At 33.8% G+C, this 14604-nt stretch overlaps 1 pseudogene; it reads left to right on the top strand.

Moving 5' to 3' along the window:
- Nucleotides 1-13617: 13617 nt before the first annotated feature.
- LOC114094867 (general transcription factor IIF subunit 2 pseudogene) lies at nt 13618-14367 on the top strand (annotated as a pseudogene).
- Nucleotides 14368-14604: the final 237 nt, after the last annotated feature.

Raw genomic sequence — 14604 nt, 5'->3', positions numbered from 1 at the left:
ATAGAATAGAAAAATGTATTATGGGTTTATTATAATTTCATAATTATTCTTCACAAATTTAATATTTATTTTTAAAAGTAAGCTTCATCATGCTATTTCTGGACTTTAATATCCTCACTGTAGGCATGAAAGCAAAGCAGTTACCTTTTGTTTCTTGCATGATGTGGCCTTTGGTCAGTTTATTCACCACTACCCACTCCTCACCTTCCTTTGATTCATCAACCATGTCAAGCTGGCTTCCATCTCTGAGATTTTGCCTGAAAATATTTCACCCTCAAAAGACTGTCATGCTCCTTCAATTTCTTCAAATTTGCAACAACATCTCCTTATGAGAGATACCTTCAGAACTCACAAGCCTAAATATAACATAGTTCACCATCTTCCCCACCAACCCTGCTGCCACCATTCTGCAGTTTCCTTATGCTATTGTTCTGTTCTTCTTAGAATTTACCAGTGGCTGTGTATATATTGCTTAGCTCGCTCTTCTGCACCATATGGTTGGGGTGAGAAGGGGCTTCACTGAGTTTATCCTTGTGCCAAAAGCAATGCCTGAAATTCAACTGATACTTATTGAAATAATTTAAGTCATAAAAATATTTACATAAATATAAATACCAGATATCATGTGTTGCTATCTTTAAAATCTTTTCATTTTCTATACCTGGAGTTCACATCAAGAATTATTAAAAGTGAATGACTAGGAACCCTGTTTTTAAAAAAAGAGGATTATGAAATGAATACTGTTGTTTTCAGATAAAATTAACAACTGCAGAAAATATACTGGTGAAAAGTCTCATTTGTTTCACTGCAGTTGATTTTTACATGATGACAATTTTTGACAATAACTGTCAGTTATTCATCTGATGTTTTGGGCTAGGTGGGTAGTTCTGCCTGCCACAGTATTTCATTAAATATCTTTGTGTTTTTAGAGTTTGTGTATATATGTTTCATGATGGAAAATAAGTTATTATAAAATAGATTTATATTTTTCAAGGACATTCAGAACCTTCTGACAAAATTAAGATACATTTACATTTTGCTATTTAGACTCTCAAATCTTAAGCCAATAACAGATTCTCTATTTTTTTAATTATTAAAATACTTTTCTTATACAACAAATCAAATATCTGAGAAACTACAGTGAACAGTACATTGAGTCTTAATGTCCATAACTCAGCTTCACCATTTATTGTCTCCTAATCTTTTTTCATCTATCAACTCTAGGTTTTTTTTCTCCCTTAAAGTAGATTCCAGTCATTTTGCTATTTTGTTAGCAAATATTTAATATGTTTCTATAACAAAGGACAGTACTATTTTAAATATGCATATTGTAGACTTATAATACTTAGTAGCCGGACCCCATTTTAATATCTCTAATTATTTAAAAAGTTTTATTTCATCATAGCTTTGTGCAAATAAGAATATAAATATTTGCTATTTCTCTATTCCCTTTCATTATTCCTCTTTTTAAATTTTGGATGAAAGCAGAACATATATGATATCGCAATTCTATGTGTGAAACATATATATAATGTTTAACTTTATGTAAATAATATAAAATGTTCATTTTTATAATATCCATATATATATACATATATATATATATATATATATATATATAGATCATATTTTTAAAAATGTATGTATTGTCCATATGTCTTTGTGTGTATATTTCTTCCTCTCCTTTTTATACAAATAATTCTTATTGTTTCTTCTCCATAAAAATGTATCCTTAGTATCATTACAAATCATAATTTTGTGACCACTATGGTCTGAATGTTTGTGTTCTCTCAAAATTTATGTCTTGAAACCTAATCCCCAATGTGCTGGCATTAGGAGGTAGGGCTTTGGAAAGAAATTAAATGATATAGGAGAAGTTCTTACAAATGGGATTAGTGTCTTTATAAAAGAAGCCTCTGAGCAGTCTCCTACCTTTTCCATTATATGAGGACACAGGAGGAAATGCTGTGAACCAGGAAGTGGGCCTTCTCTAGGCATTAAAGTTGCTGCTGGTGTGATCTCAAACTTCCCAACCTTCAGAACAAGAGAAATATCTCTTGCTAATTTTTTCGTTACAGAATCTCAAAAGAAATATGATGGTGATATAATCCATAAAATTTTGCATATAAGTGTACAAATCTCATTATAGTAAAAGCAGTTTATTTAACTAATTTAATATCAATGGACATCTTGATGTTTTCTGTTTTATTTATTCATTCTCTCTTTTTTTCTTTTGAGATTCCTATAAATTTTAAATGTTCTTCCTGTTCACAAGTTTGCTTATTTCTTTGTGCCAGAATAAATTTTGAATTTTTATCAAATGCTCTTGAGCATCTGTTGAGAAGCTTGTACTGTTTGTTTCCTTTGGTATGTTAGTACTATTCATTTTATATATTTTATAATAAAAATTATTTATGTAGATTTGGTAGGTAATGGGTCAGAATTTATCACTGAATTAGATTTATGGGCATATTATATTTTTCATATCCCACTGAATAACAATAATTAGCATTTTTAAGATTTTAATAGCAGTTATAACAAAGTTAATCTTCTCACTTTAATTCTTATTTTCATTTTGTTGTAATATATAAAATATATCATTCCCCCTCTGAACTTTCTTGAATTGTTTTACAAGTAAGCTTTTGGGAACACTTCACATCCAAAGCATAACAGATTTTGAGTAGGAATTGAAGCTGAGTTATAGTACCCAGGGAAAACTCTCAGTAAAGGTACTATTTAATAAAATATCTTAATGATGAAAGTTGGGTTGGTTAAGGAACAGAAATTTAGCGGGGCTCACACTGGTAATCCCAGGAATTCAGGAGGCTGAGGCATAAATATTTCAAATTCAAGGTCAGCCTCGAAAACTAGGGAGAACCTACCGATCTCAAAACGAAAAATAAAAAGGACTGGGCATGTAGCTCAGTGGTAGAGGCTTTAGTCACAAAAAAAAAAAAAAAAAATAAAACCAAAACCAAAAATAGATAAAAAGGAAGAAATTCCAAATTTACACAATGTAACTGAAACTCTCAAAAAAGAATATGGGGGAAAATACATACATGCCATAACTTGGAAGGTCTTCTGTGCCACAGTGAGTTTTGGCCTCATATTCATTACTTTCCATTTCTCAAATCTCAGCTGTAATTTTACCTCATTCTCTTTTGTACAATAAACATCAGAATTCACCATCTAATGCATTAAACAAAACATTTTCAGGCTACCATATCTGTACCACTTTGAACCTTTCAATATATTCTGGGACTTTCTGCTTTTAGGTAAGCCTGAATAAAATTGGGATGACATTTTGAAGTTTCCCAAAGTCATTGCTATCTAACTGCTATCTTTATACTTCTCCCTAGTCCTATTTTCTGTTACTCCATTCCTTACTCCAGCACATCTTGCAGTTCCTTGATCTCCTCTATCTAATGAGCAAGGGCTCTGCCTCTTGGCGGATACACTCCAGGTGTTCTGTTCTCTAGGGGATTTTAAAATATTGAAAATAGTTAATAGATGTCTTACTCTATTAAGCCTGCTCTAACAAAATATCTTATCCTGGTTAATTTACAAATGATAGAAATGCATTTCTCACAGTTCTGGAGGCTGAGCAGACCAAGATCAGAGCAGACCAAGATCAGAGCAGACCAAGATCAGTGCTGGCAGAGTTGATGTCTGTCACTTCCTGCATCATCAGTGGCCTCTTTTGTGATTTTCTCAAGTAGCACAAGGGTTGAAGGTTTGAATACTTTATCTTCACATGATGAAGGAGGTAACAACTCTTTTGAATCTCTTTTATCAGATTTTCTAATGAATTCAGAAGGACCATATACTGGTGACTTAATCACTTCCCAAAGGCCCTGTCTCTTAATACTAGCTCAATGGTGATGATTTTAAAACATGCAATTTGGGAAAATACATCCCACACATAGTAATGGATATCATTATTGTTTGGGGGGTAAAATTAGGGTATAGAGACCTTTCAGAATAAAGAATAGTAACTTTCCAAAATTTGTGGCATCCAATGGAGACTATTTAAAATTTAACAAAACCCTTACTAGTAATAAAATCTGGTTATAATCAGTTTTCAAAGTAATTTTCTTTAAGGACCTCTAGGAAAAGAGGAATTATTGAGGATTGACCCAAGTATTTGAGATTCCAACTCATACCAACTATTTAAAATATTTATTTAAATTAATAAAAGAGTTTCTTCAGATTTTGGCAAAATTTACCACAAGGCTTTATGAAATGACAGTAGTTCAGTCTGCAGCTTCATCTCTCTTCCTTCTCACTTCATAGCTCTATAGACCATATTCAGTCCATTTTTGAGAGTTATTATTCCGTAGGATAGATCATTCCTTCTGAGAGGTTCTTTCTTCTAGCTCTTGTTTTCTTTCTGCATGTGTTATCACTTGACAGATTGCTGATCGGTCATAAAAAATCAGATCAAATGTAACCATGTGACGCTTTCTTGTTTTACAAATATCTTTACTCCTTTTTTCTGTTTACATAAATATAACATTTAACTGTTTATATAAATATATCATTTAACTGTTTATATATTCACTGTCCCATATGATGGTGAGTTCCTGAAGCACTGTAGGGGCAATACACTTCATTCTTATTTTCTTTATTGTAAGTGGTAACATAATTGTACATACATTCACACAAATGAGCTATATGATACTTCAGAATGAAATATGAATTTCACATTAAGTTCTACATATGTAGCACACATATTTGTGCTCTCACCACACACATTGTTCTTTCTTTCTTCTAACCCTGTAGTTCTCAAACTTCATACATATTATAATTATCTGCAGACACTTTGAAACTTGGATACTTCTGGCCCCTACCTTAAGAGATTCATTTATGCATTTCAAACAGGTACTCCAGGTTATTGTGATGCAGACATTCCACAGATAGCACTTTGAAAAGCAATGTACAGCCTACACTACAGGCTTTAATATATTCAGGGCTCCACTGAAGCATAAGGTAAAACAATCCATGCATGTTGAGCCCAGATAGGGTCAATTAATTGAGACTACATTTTAAAAGAAGCTTTTACGGCAATGCCCTTCCACCACTAGGTGTCATTGTTAATAATGTCTCATTCATTTTGTGATAGCTAACGTTTTGAAGGTTTCCCTGCTCTTTCTATAAAGACTTCAAATTCATAAAAGTGGATGATTAGTCCTCTAATTTCAGTTAGAGCAGACAGGAATCTTTTCACATAGAGAACAAGCATATTTTCTTGTACTCTTTTATTTTTCCAATAAGCTTTAAATTCCTTTGTTCCTGTTTATGTCAATAAAAGACAAATGAACTTTGATACCTCTGAAACCAAATATGCCAAGGTAGGGAACTGTGACTTGAGCTGATGCTGTCTACCTCCGTGACACATCAAGCTGAAAGCCTTTCTGCCTGTCTATCGATCTACACATTTAGAAGGGTTTGACAAGCATGCTATTTTAGCAAGAAACAATACAAAGGGGAGAAAAAATATCCTTCATTGTATTTAAGCCTCGGGCTCCTCAAGGCTTCAGCCTGGGGGAATTGGATTCTTCTTCACAGGATGCAATTGTTGTCTGGGCTGAAATTTCCAATACACCTGAAATTATTTTCAATTACATTGAGTTAGACATGACCTCAAGGTAAAATTTTATATTAAGTGGATAACTGATGGTTGTTATTACAGGAAAAAGACACACAAGTGATAGAAATAAAATGAGTTGAAATAAGAAATTGAACTGTTATCTAGCATTCAGAATAAAAGAGTATTCTATATACACTGTTCTTTGGAGCACTGAGGTCCCCTTTGGAGACAGCATTTGTTTAGGGATTTATCTGTTAAGTTCTTAGTTCTAAGTTTTGTATGACATTCTTTTACATTTTTATTATTACATTATTTCCAAATATCTAAAACTTCTTTCAAAATTGATCCTAAAGTTTTCTATTTCTCAGGCAAATATTCAACTTTCCTTATACCAAGTTTTTATTCATTCCATAATCCATTTACTTACAAATATTTATTATTTTATAGATTTTTCTATAGAATCAGAGTAATGTAAAATGCCAAAAGTTATTCAATTTTGCCTTTTATATGTCCCATGCAATATTAATCTAACTATATTTTTTTGAGAAATCATAGCTAACTTACTATCATATCTTATATAGTAAAAAAAAGCTTTTCAAAAAAGTACTTTCTTAATTATAAAATAACTAATAAAATGAGTTTAAATTCTATACATCTAATTAAATAAAATATCTGAATATCTTAATTTTTTAAGATTTAGTTGGCTAATGAGTATTCTATATATCTAGCATTTTTTCATCATTTAAGGAAATATTTTACTATTTATATAAAAAATCATTTGAAAAAAACTAATAATCCAAGTTTTATTCCACTTGTAATCCAATAAAAATACTATAATTGGTTTTAATTAAAAAGTTGCTATAGATATAAATATTTCAAAAATATATTTCAATAATTTTGAAAATTAATCTATTTTATTTCATTTTATATTTAGAATCAAAATTAATAGTCTATTTTATGAAAAAATACTGATGAATTTATTTAATTAAGCCTCTCTTTAAAAGTGAGATAGACTATGCATCTTAATATGCACTGATTATTGATACATTACTTCAGGATATAATTCAGAAAATCCACACTTAGCTTGGATATCCTATCATCAATACATTTTCTTTCAGAGAAAAGCAATGTTTCATCATTATGAATTAATTATTCTTAAAACATCAGATCTAACATATTCCAATTATTATTGATAAAATATATTTATTATACAAAGAGAACTGAATTATAGCTCTACATTTCCCATAATATACTGCTTTTGTTGATTTACACAGGGTTGGATAATTGAGATAACTTATTAAAGTTTCACAGGATATAAAGATTAAATAAATGTAAAAGATAAAGTACAGGAGGAGAAAGAAAATGTAAACAGTTGTACAGATCTATGAAGTTCTGCCAACCATGGTCTTAGTGTTTTTTCTTGGTCACATTAAATACATCTCATGTCTGTATTATGAACAGTTAAGATACCTGGAAACTTATCTCAAATTTGAGAAGCTCGGGCCTGAGTTTACTGAGGAATATTTTATATCCCCCACTGGTCAAGAAATTTAAGTCTGCATACAAAACATCAATCTAACCTCCAGGGGAATTTCTAGTTTTCATCAATTTGGTATAGTGCAAGAAACTGGAACATTTTACTGTATCTTAGCTTGGCCAGAGGTCAGTACTGCCTCTTCAGACACACAGAGATGTAGGTATTGTCCTCTCCCACTCCCACTTATAAAGTAGCTCTGTTCTTTTTTTTTTTTTTTTAATTTGTTTTAATTAGTTACACATGATAGTGCAATGACCTTGACATATCATACATTTGAATCAGATGGGATATAATATCTCATTTTTCTGAGTATACAGGTTGCAGAATCACATTGGTCATGCATTCATATATACACACAGTAATAATAATGTCTGCTTGATTCTACTATCCTTTTTATCTCCCCAAAACCTCCCCTCCCCTCCTATCACTTCTCTCTACATAATCTAGGGTAATGCTATTTTTTTCCCCTCACATCTTCATACATGTATTTTGTATAACAATGAGGGTCTCTTTCCATGCAATTACCTTTCTCCCTCCCTTTCCCTCCCACCCCTCTTCCCCATGTAGAGGTAATCTTCTTCCCATGCTCTTCCTCTCTTCTGATAGACCCAGCCTGATTTTCTCTTAAAATTGGGAGCCATCTCACCACAAAGCCATGAAAAGATAATTTTGGCTTTACTATAAATTACTGCAAATTCTGAACTAGCTTGGAATGCCTGCCCAGGCCTTGAACTCACCCATGCCTGGCTCTCTCTGACTAGATAGCAGCCCTCTCTGAAACTTTAGTGACACCTCATAAATCTTGGCCTTCCCTGGCCTTCCCTTGGCCTTCCCTCTCTGAGGCTCTAATGACCTTCATAAATTCTGATGCTGGGGCCAGCAAAAATGTTATGCTCATCAAAGTTTTGTGATCGGTAACCCACCTTTGTGTAACTTTCTGGGCTATAAAGATGGGCTGCAAGAAAGCTGTGGGGCTATCTTGTTCCCACAGTTTTTGTGGGGACAGGCAGCCCAGCCAGTCAAAATAATGAGCTTGCTTTAATTTAATTGGAGTCAGTGGTCTTTTCTTGTGTCCTGGTCTAACACTTGCCCATTTTGAGTCTCAACCCCCCCTTATATCAGAGAAGACATTCGGCATTTGTTTTTTGGGGATTGGCTGACTTCACTTAGCATAATCTGCTCTAATGCCATCCATTTCCCTGCAAATGCAGTTTTTGTGGGGAGAGGCAGAACAGCCAGTCAAAATAATAAGCTTGCTTTAATTTGATTTTAATTAGAGTCAGTGGTCTTTTCTTGTGTCCTGGTCTAACACTTCCCCATTTTGAGTCTCACCCCCATTATATCAGAGAAGACATTCAGCATTTGTTTTTTTGGGATTGGCTGACTTCACTTAGCATAATCTGCTCTAATGCCATCCATTTCCCTGCAAATGCCATGATCTTATTATTAAGTGTGGAGTAATATTCCATTGTGTATATATGCCACATTTTTTTTATCCATTCATCCATTGAAGGGCATCTAGGTTGGCTCCATAGTCTAGCTATTGTGAATTGTGCTGCTATAAACATTGATGTGGCTGAAACAGGTGGTATCAATATACCAGATCTTAAACTATACTACAGAGCAATAATAGCAAAAACAGCTTGGTACTGGCACCAAAACAGGCTGGTGGACCAATGGTACAGGATAGATGACACAGAGACTAACCCCAAAACTACAACTACCTTATATTAGACAAAAGTGCTAAAAGCATTCACTGGAGAAAGGATAGCATCTTCAACAAATTGTGTTGGGAAAACTGCAAATCCATATGCAACAAAATGAAATTGAATCCCTATCTCTCACCATGCACAAAAGTTAACTCAAAATAGATCAAGGATCTAGGGATTAAACCAGAGACTCTGTGTCTAATAGAAGAAAAAGTAGGTTCTAATCTCCATCACAGGGGACTAGGCCCCAATTTCCTTAATAAGACACCTATAGCACAAGAATTAAAACCAAGAATCAACAAATGGGATGAATTCCAACTAAAAAGTTTTTTCTTAGCAAGAGAAATAATATGTGAGGTGAATAGGGAGCCCACATCCTGGGAACAAATTTTTACACCTCACACATCAGATAGAGCTCTAATCTCTAGGGCATACAAAGAACTCAAAAAGCTAAACACCAAAAAAAAAAAAAAAAAAAAAAAAAAACTCAATCAACAAATGGGCCAAGGACCTGAACAGACACTTCTCAGAAGAGGATATACAATCAATCAATCAACAAATATACCATAAAATGCTCATCATCTCTAGCAATCAGAGAAATGCAAATTAAAACTACCCTAAGATACCATCTCACTCCAGTAAGAAAGGCAGCCATGGTGAAGACAAACAACAAGTGCTGGTGAAGATACAGGGAAAAAAGGTACACTCATACATTGCAAATTTGTGACTGCAAATTGGTGCAGCCAATTTGGAAACAGTATGGAGATTCCTTGGAAAGTTGGAAATGGAACCACCATTTGACCCAGCTATTACTCTTCTCTATACCCAAAGGACCTAAAAATAGATCTATTTTTATACACTGTTGCTGCTGAACAAGCCATTTTAAAACTTTATAGCTCAGCATTCTTGGTGTTATTATCTTAATATCTAAATGGTAAGATAGTCAAGTTTTCCAACTACAGTTAAGAGAATAAGCTGTATTAGCACTTAGTAAATTTTTTAAAATTCTGTTCTGTGACTTCCTCAGAAAACTAAAATGACCTTCTCTTCCCAGTTAGATAAAATTATAACCATTCTTTCTTTATTCTCTAAGCCTAGCTCTTTGAAATCTACCTATACAATATAAAAAAGAAGGATAAAGTACATCCATAAGAACAAAAATTCAATTCCATTTCTGCTCATTTTCTTTTGTTATAGACACAGATTCTCGATTCTTTCCCCTTACATCCTGTGTGCCATATTTATTTCTTGACTATAAAATGCCTCAAGGCTAAGTAACCACTACATGTTGCAGCAGTTAATCTCAATTGTCAACTAGATTGGATTAAGTAATGCCAAGGATTGAGAGGCTTATGGGTGTATAGATAAGGATGTGTCTCAGAATGATTGAATTGTGGGATAGCCAATCAAAATAGAGACCCTCCCTAAGTGTAGGCACCACTGACCAATGGGATGATGACTTGGATAGAATAAAAGTTGGAAGAACAAGGAAGCAGCAGCAGATGCAAGCTCCATTCTTCTTGAACGGGTTCTTGTTTTCTTCTGTGATACTCAGCCTCTTGGACTGTGCAGTTTCTGGTTCTTCTAGCCCTCCAGCCTGCAGCCATTGTGGACTATCCAATTTCTAGTCAGGTAAGGCAACCTAATAAGTCCCCTTTTTATAATTATACTTCCAATTGATTGTGTTCCTCTAGAGAACCCTGGCTAATAACACATTTATTTCTAAATAATATGAAATGAGGCCTTGAGCAAAAAATTATTTGTTGGTCTCCTCAAAATATGTGGCTTTCCTTTTTAGCTTTTTGACAGCATATAAGGTATTTTGCCTTTAGTTATGCAAAGCTACCAGTTATCATAGTATTTTTATCAATATAATCTAAGCATTTTCCACAGATATTCAAGCACATATTTACACACACACACACACACACACACACACTGAAATCTGACATATAACAGTTTGGGAATTGCTAATGCTTAAGTCTACATCACTACTGAGTATAAATTAAATTGCCTAAAACAAACAACAAACAAAGAACAAAAAAGTATGTAATAGAGGAGAGATGTAAAACTGAACTTCCAGAGAATTTTCTTCCCATCCTGAGATACTACTCTATCCTTTATTTCCATGTTAATTTGCTGAAGAAATAGCAAGTGCCTGCTAGAAAACTCTAATGATTTGTTTCCCAAACACTAGAGTAAATATAATTTTTGTTCCTGAAGTTAAACATATCAGCATTTATTATTAGGGTAATGCTAACAATCATAAATATGATCATGGCAGTTACTTGATAGAGAATTAAGAACTCATTGGATGACTGTATAAATTTGATTGAAATATTTAAAAATAAAAAGTCATAATGTGAAAAGAAAAATTTATATTTTCTACATACGATTATTTAAGCTTCAATTTATATTTACTAAAAAAAATCACAACAAAAAAGAACACTAATTTGATCCTACAAAGGTTTTATGTATAAAATTATACACAAATCTTACATATATAATTTATAAAGCATACATACTTTTCATTTAAAGGTTATTTTTTAGATAGTAGTGTCTTTCTTTTTGGAGTTCTATTTATTTCATTTAGAAAATAAGGCTGGTCATACAATAGTACACACACACAAATACATACACACTGAAAGACATAATTATTTTTTAACTTAAAAATTGCATTTGTATTACTGTTAGAACTTCTATATTAGTCATGATAAAAATTAAAATCGTTTGTTAATAATACCAAAGAATAGCAATACAATTAAAACAGCAAAAATATAAAGAATTAAAAGTTCTAATTACTGAAGAACAATACAACATCTGTATTAAGCAATCCAGATATACATATTCATGGTAATATTATCCTTTAATTATAAAAGCTGGTGTGTTGAATTTTCAGTGATAAAAATAACCATGGTGTTGGTGGAATAAATCATTTCAGTTTACTTAATCTTGCACTTTCTGTGTCTTCAGCAAATAAACATGTGAACAGAGGGACAGTACTTCAGTTGTAGCATTAGCATCTCTAAAAGCCCCCAGTTGCATAGAGGACCTACATATGGCAAGAATGCCTGGAATATATTGGGCAAAGGAAAAGTACAAGAAGATTAATTTGAAGAGGAAGATACAGACCAAATGATATAAAATCTTCCAGGTCATTATAAGTATTTAGAGTGTCTCAGCTATGCTGAGGACAGTCCTTGCAAAAAAAAAAATAACAAAGCCCAAATTACCTTTTTTAGAAGACTCTTCACCTTATGGCTGAAGAACAGTAAAATGAGGAGTAAGAAAAAAAAATGTAGAGTAAGAACAGCCATAAAGAGACAGACAATAGGCTGGCTATGAGAAGTGTTCAAGTGAGATATAATGTAACTTGACTTAGCTTGATTGTTTTGGGAGACAAGTTCATGGGCTTATAGAGCATTTAGAAGACAGAGATGAGTGGATTCTCCAATGTTCAATCTTCAGTAGAAAATGATAAAATAAAGGATAACTAAAAAAAAAATTAAGGCCGTGTGATTATCATTGAGGAGAAAAGTATTTTATTACTCAGCAAAATTGCCTGCTACTTATTCCAGATTGAATTTTCTTCTTTTATTGCAGTGTAGCCAGCACCCGGCCAGGGTAGTTTCGTGCTCCGAAGGTGTGAGCCACATGAGAAAAAAAAAAAGTCTGAAATAATTAGTAAAGAAATGAGTCAGAGCCAGAAATTAGATTTAAAGGAGATGGAGCTCTTGATTTTCCTTCAGTACATATGGAAGCTAGAACTGAACAACTAAAAATGGCTCTGTTTTTTTATTTAAGAGAAAGTACATCAAAGGCAGGCATAAGGTTTCAGCAGGAGTCCTCTTGCTTCTGGGTGTGGCAGAGGTGTCTCAGAAAACAGGTTGATTGGCATCTTGGCAAGCCACACCCATCTCTGAGAGGCTGTGCAGCTGTGTGGCTCCAGCAGGCACTGCCATCTCTAGTGCAGTGCTAAACTTAGAACTAGGTAGGAAGTCACATGTATAGGACAGTCTCAAGCCAGCAGGATTGCCACTGAGAGTTCCCACTGAGACTTTTCTTGCCTAATGGCTTCCATCTTGTTTTTAGTTCAGAAACAGTTCAAGAATGGCTCCCTGCATATTCTCCCCACCCCCTTATTTTATTTTAATTTATTTATTTTTTTAGACAGGATCTCTTTAAGTTACCTATGCTGGGCTCAAATTCACAATCCTCCTGTCTCAGCCTCCCAAGTAGCTTTGATCATAGGTGTGTGAACACCACACCTGGATATGTACTACCTATTCTAAAAGACAAAGTCATACAAAGAATTTTAAGTTTCCTGATGTCTCTGTAACAACTGTGTAAAGATTTCTTTCATATAAAGTTATCAAATACATTTTTCTCATAATGCTTTTGAAGTTTACCACCTGAAAATTCTATAATTCACCTTCCCACTCATGCTAAGTATATGAAGAATCACCTTCTGTTGATCAATTATGAAATCAGAGCAGGTTGCCCTCAAAAGTTTGGCCTTACTAAAAGGATTCTTCTCCTTTGTTCATATGAATGCAGTAATTAAGTATCACAAATATTCATTAAATTTTCTGTCTAAAATTTATTTTTACAGAAATCGAGTGAGGACAGCCTGCGTATCCCGAGTAGTGGGTTCCTGGTATCCTTGCAAGTGAGCCACGCCTTCTCATCTACCTTCCACTGCCATTCTCCTTTGCTTTTACCCTCACTGATAGGCTCTCCAAGTCCCAAGGCCACTGCTCGCCTCCACCCACCACAGACCCATGGCTCAGAGAAAGGAACTCGACCTAACCAGCGTCAAGCAGAACACCCGAATGTGGCTAGTCAAGGTTCCTAAATATCTGTCACAGCAATGGGCTAAAGCCCCTGGAAGAGGTGAAGTTGGGAAACTGAGGATTGCCAAGAATCAAGGAAAGACTGAAGTATCATTTACTTTGAATGAGGATCTTGCAAATATTCATGATATTGGTGGAAAACCAGCCTCAGTCAGTGCTCCTAGAGAACATCCGTTTGTCTTGCAAAGTGTTGAAGGACAGATGTTAACAGTATTTTCTGAGAGCTCATCAGGTAAACTCTCATTAGAAGGAAAGGTGGAACAAAGAGTCGAATGATGACCTGTTGCCAGTGAAAACTACATGAGATTAAAGAGATTGCAAATAGAAGAATCTTCCAAACCTGTAAGGGTATCACAACAACTGGAGAAAGCTGTAACAACAAATTACAAGCCTGTTGCTGATCATCAATGTAATATTGAATATCAAAGGAAAAAGAAAAATGATGGAAAGCGAGTTAAGGCTGATAAACAATATGTATTAGACACGCTGTTTTGTGCCTTTGAGAAACATCAGTATTATAATCTTAAGGACTTGGTGGACATCACAAAACAACCCGTGGGATACCTAAAGGACATCTTGAAAGAAATTGGAATTTACAATATGAAAGGGATTCACAAAAACACATGGGAGCTGAAGCCAGAATATAGGCATTATCAAGGAGAAGAAAAGAGCAATTGAGAGGCCATGTAGCCAGGATGCTGAGGGAACAGCTGAAGGTTGATGTTAATCAAAGCTCAGATACCATACTATGTTTACTCCTATGTTAATAGGAGTACAATGACTGCTACTTTAGTTTCTTTTAGTACATTTTTGAAACTGGTAATTCTATAAAGTTTAAGTGTTTTATTAAGAAAAGGACAAATTTACTTATATACTTAACTTGTATTAAACTTGTAAATTCATGATGGGGAAAGG

The sequence above is a fragment of the Marmota flaviventris genome, chromosome 4, assembly GCF_047511675.1.
Source record: "Marmota flaviventris isolate mMarFla1 chromosome 4, mMarFla1.hap1, whole genome shotgun sequence".
Classification (NCBI taxonomy): Eukaryota; Metazoa; Chordata; class Mammalia; order Rodentia; family Sciuridae; genus Marmota; species Marmota flaviventris.
The sequence above is the reverse complement of the archived record's forward strand: the minus strand, read 5'-3'. Positions and strand labels throughout refer to the sequence as shown.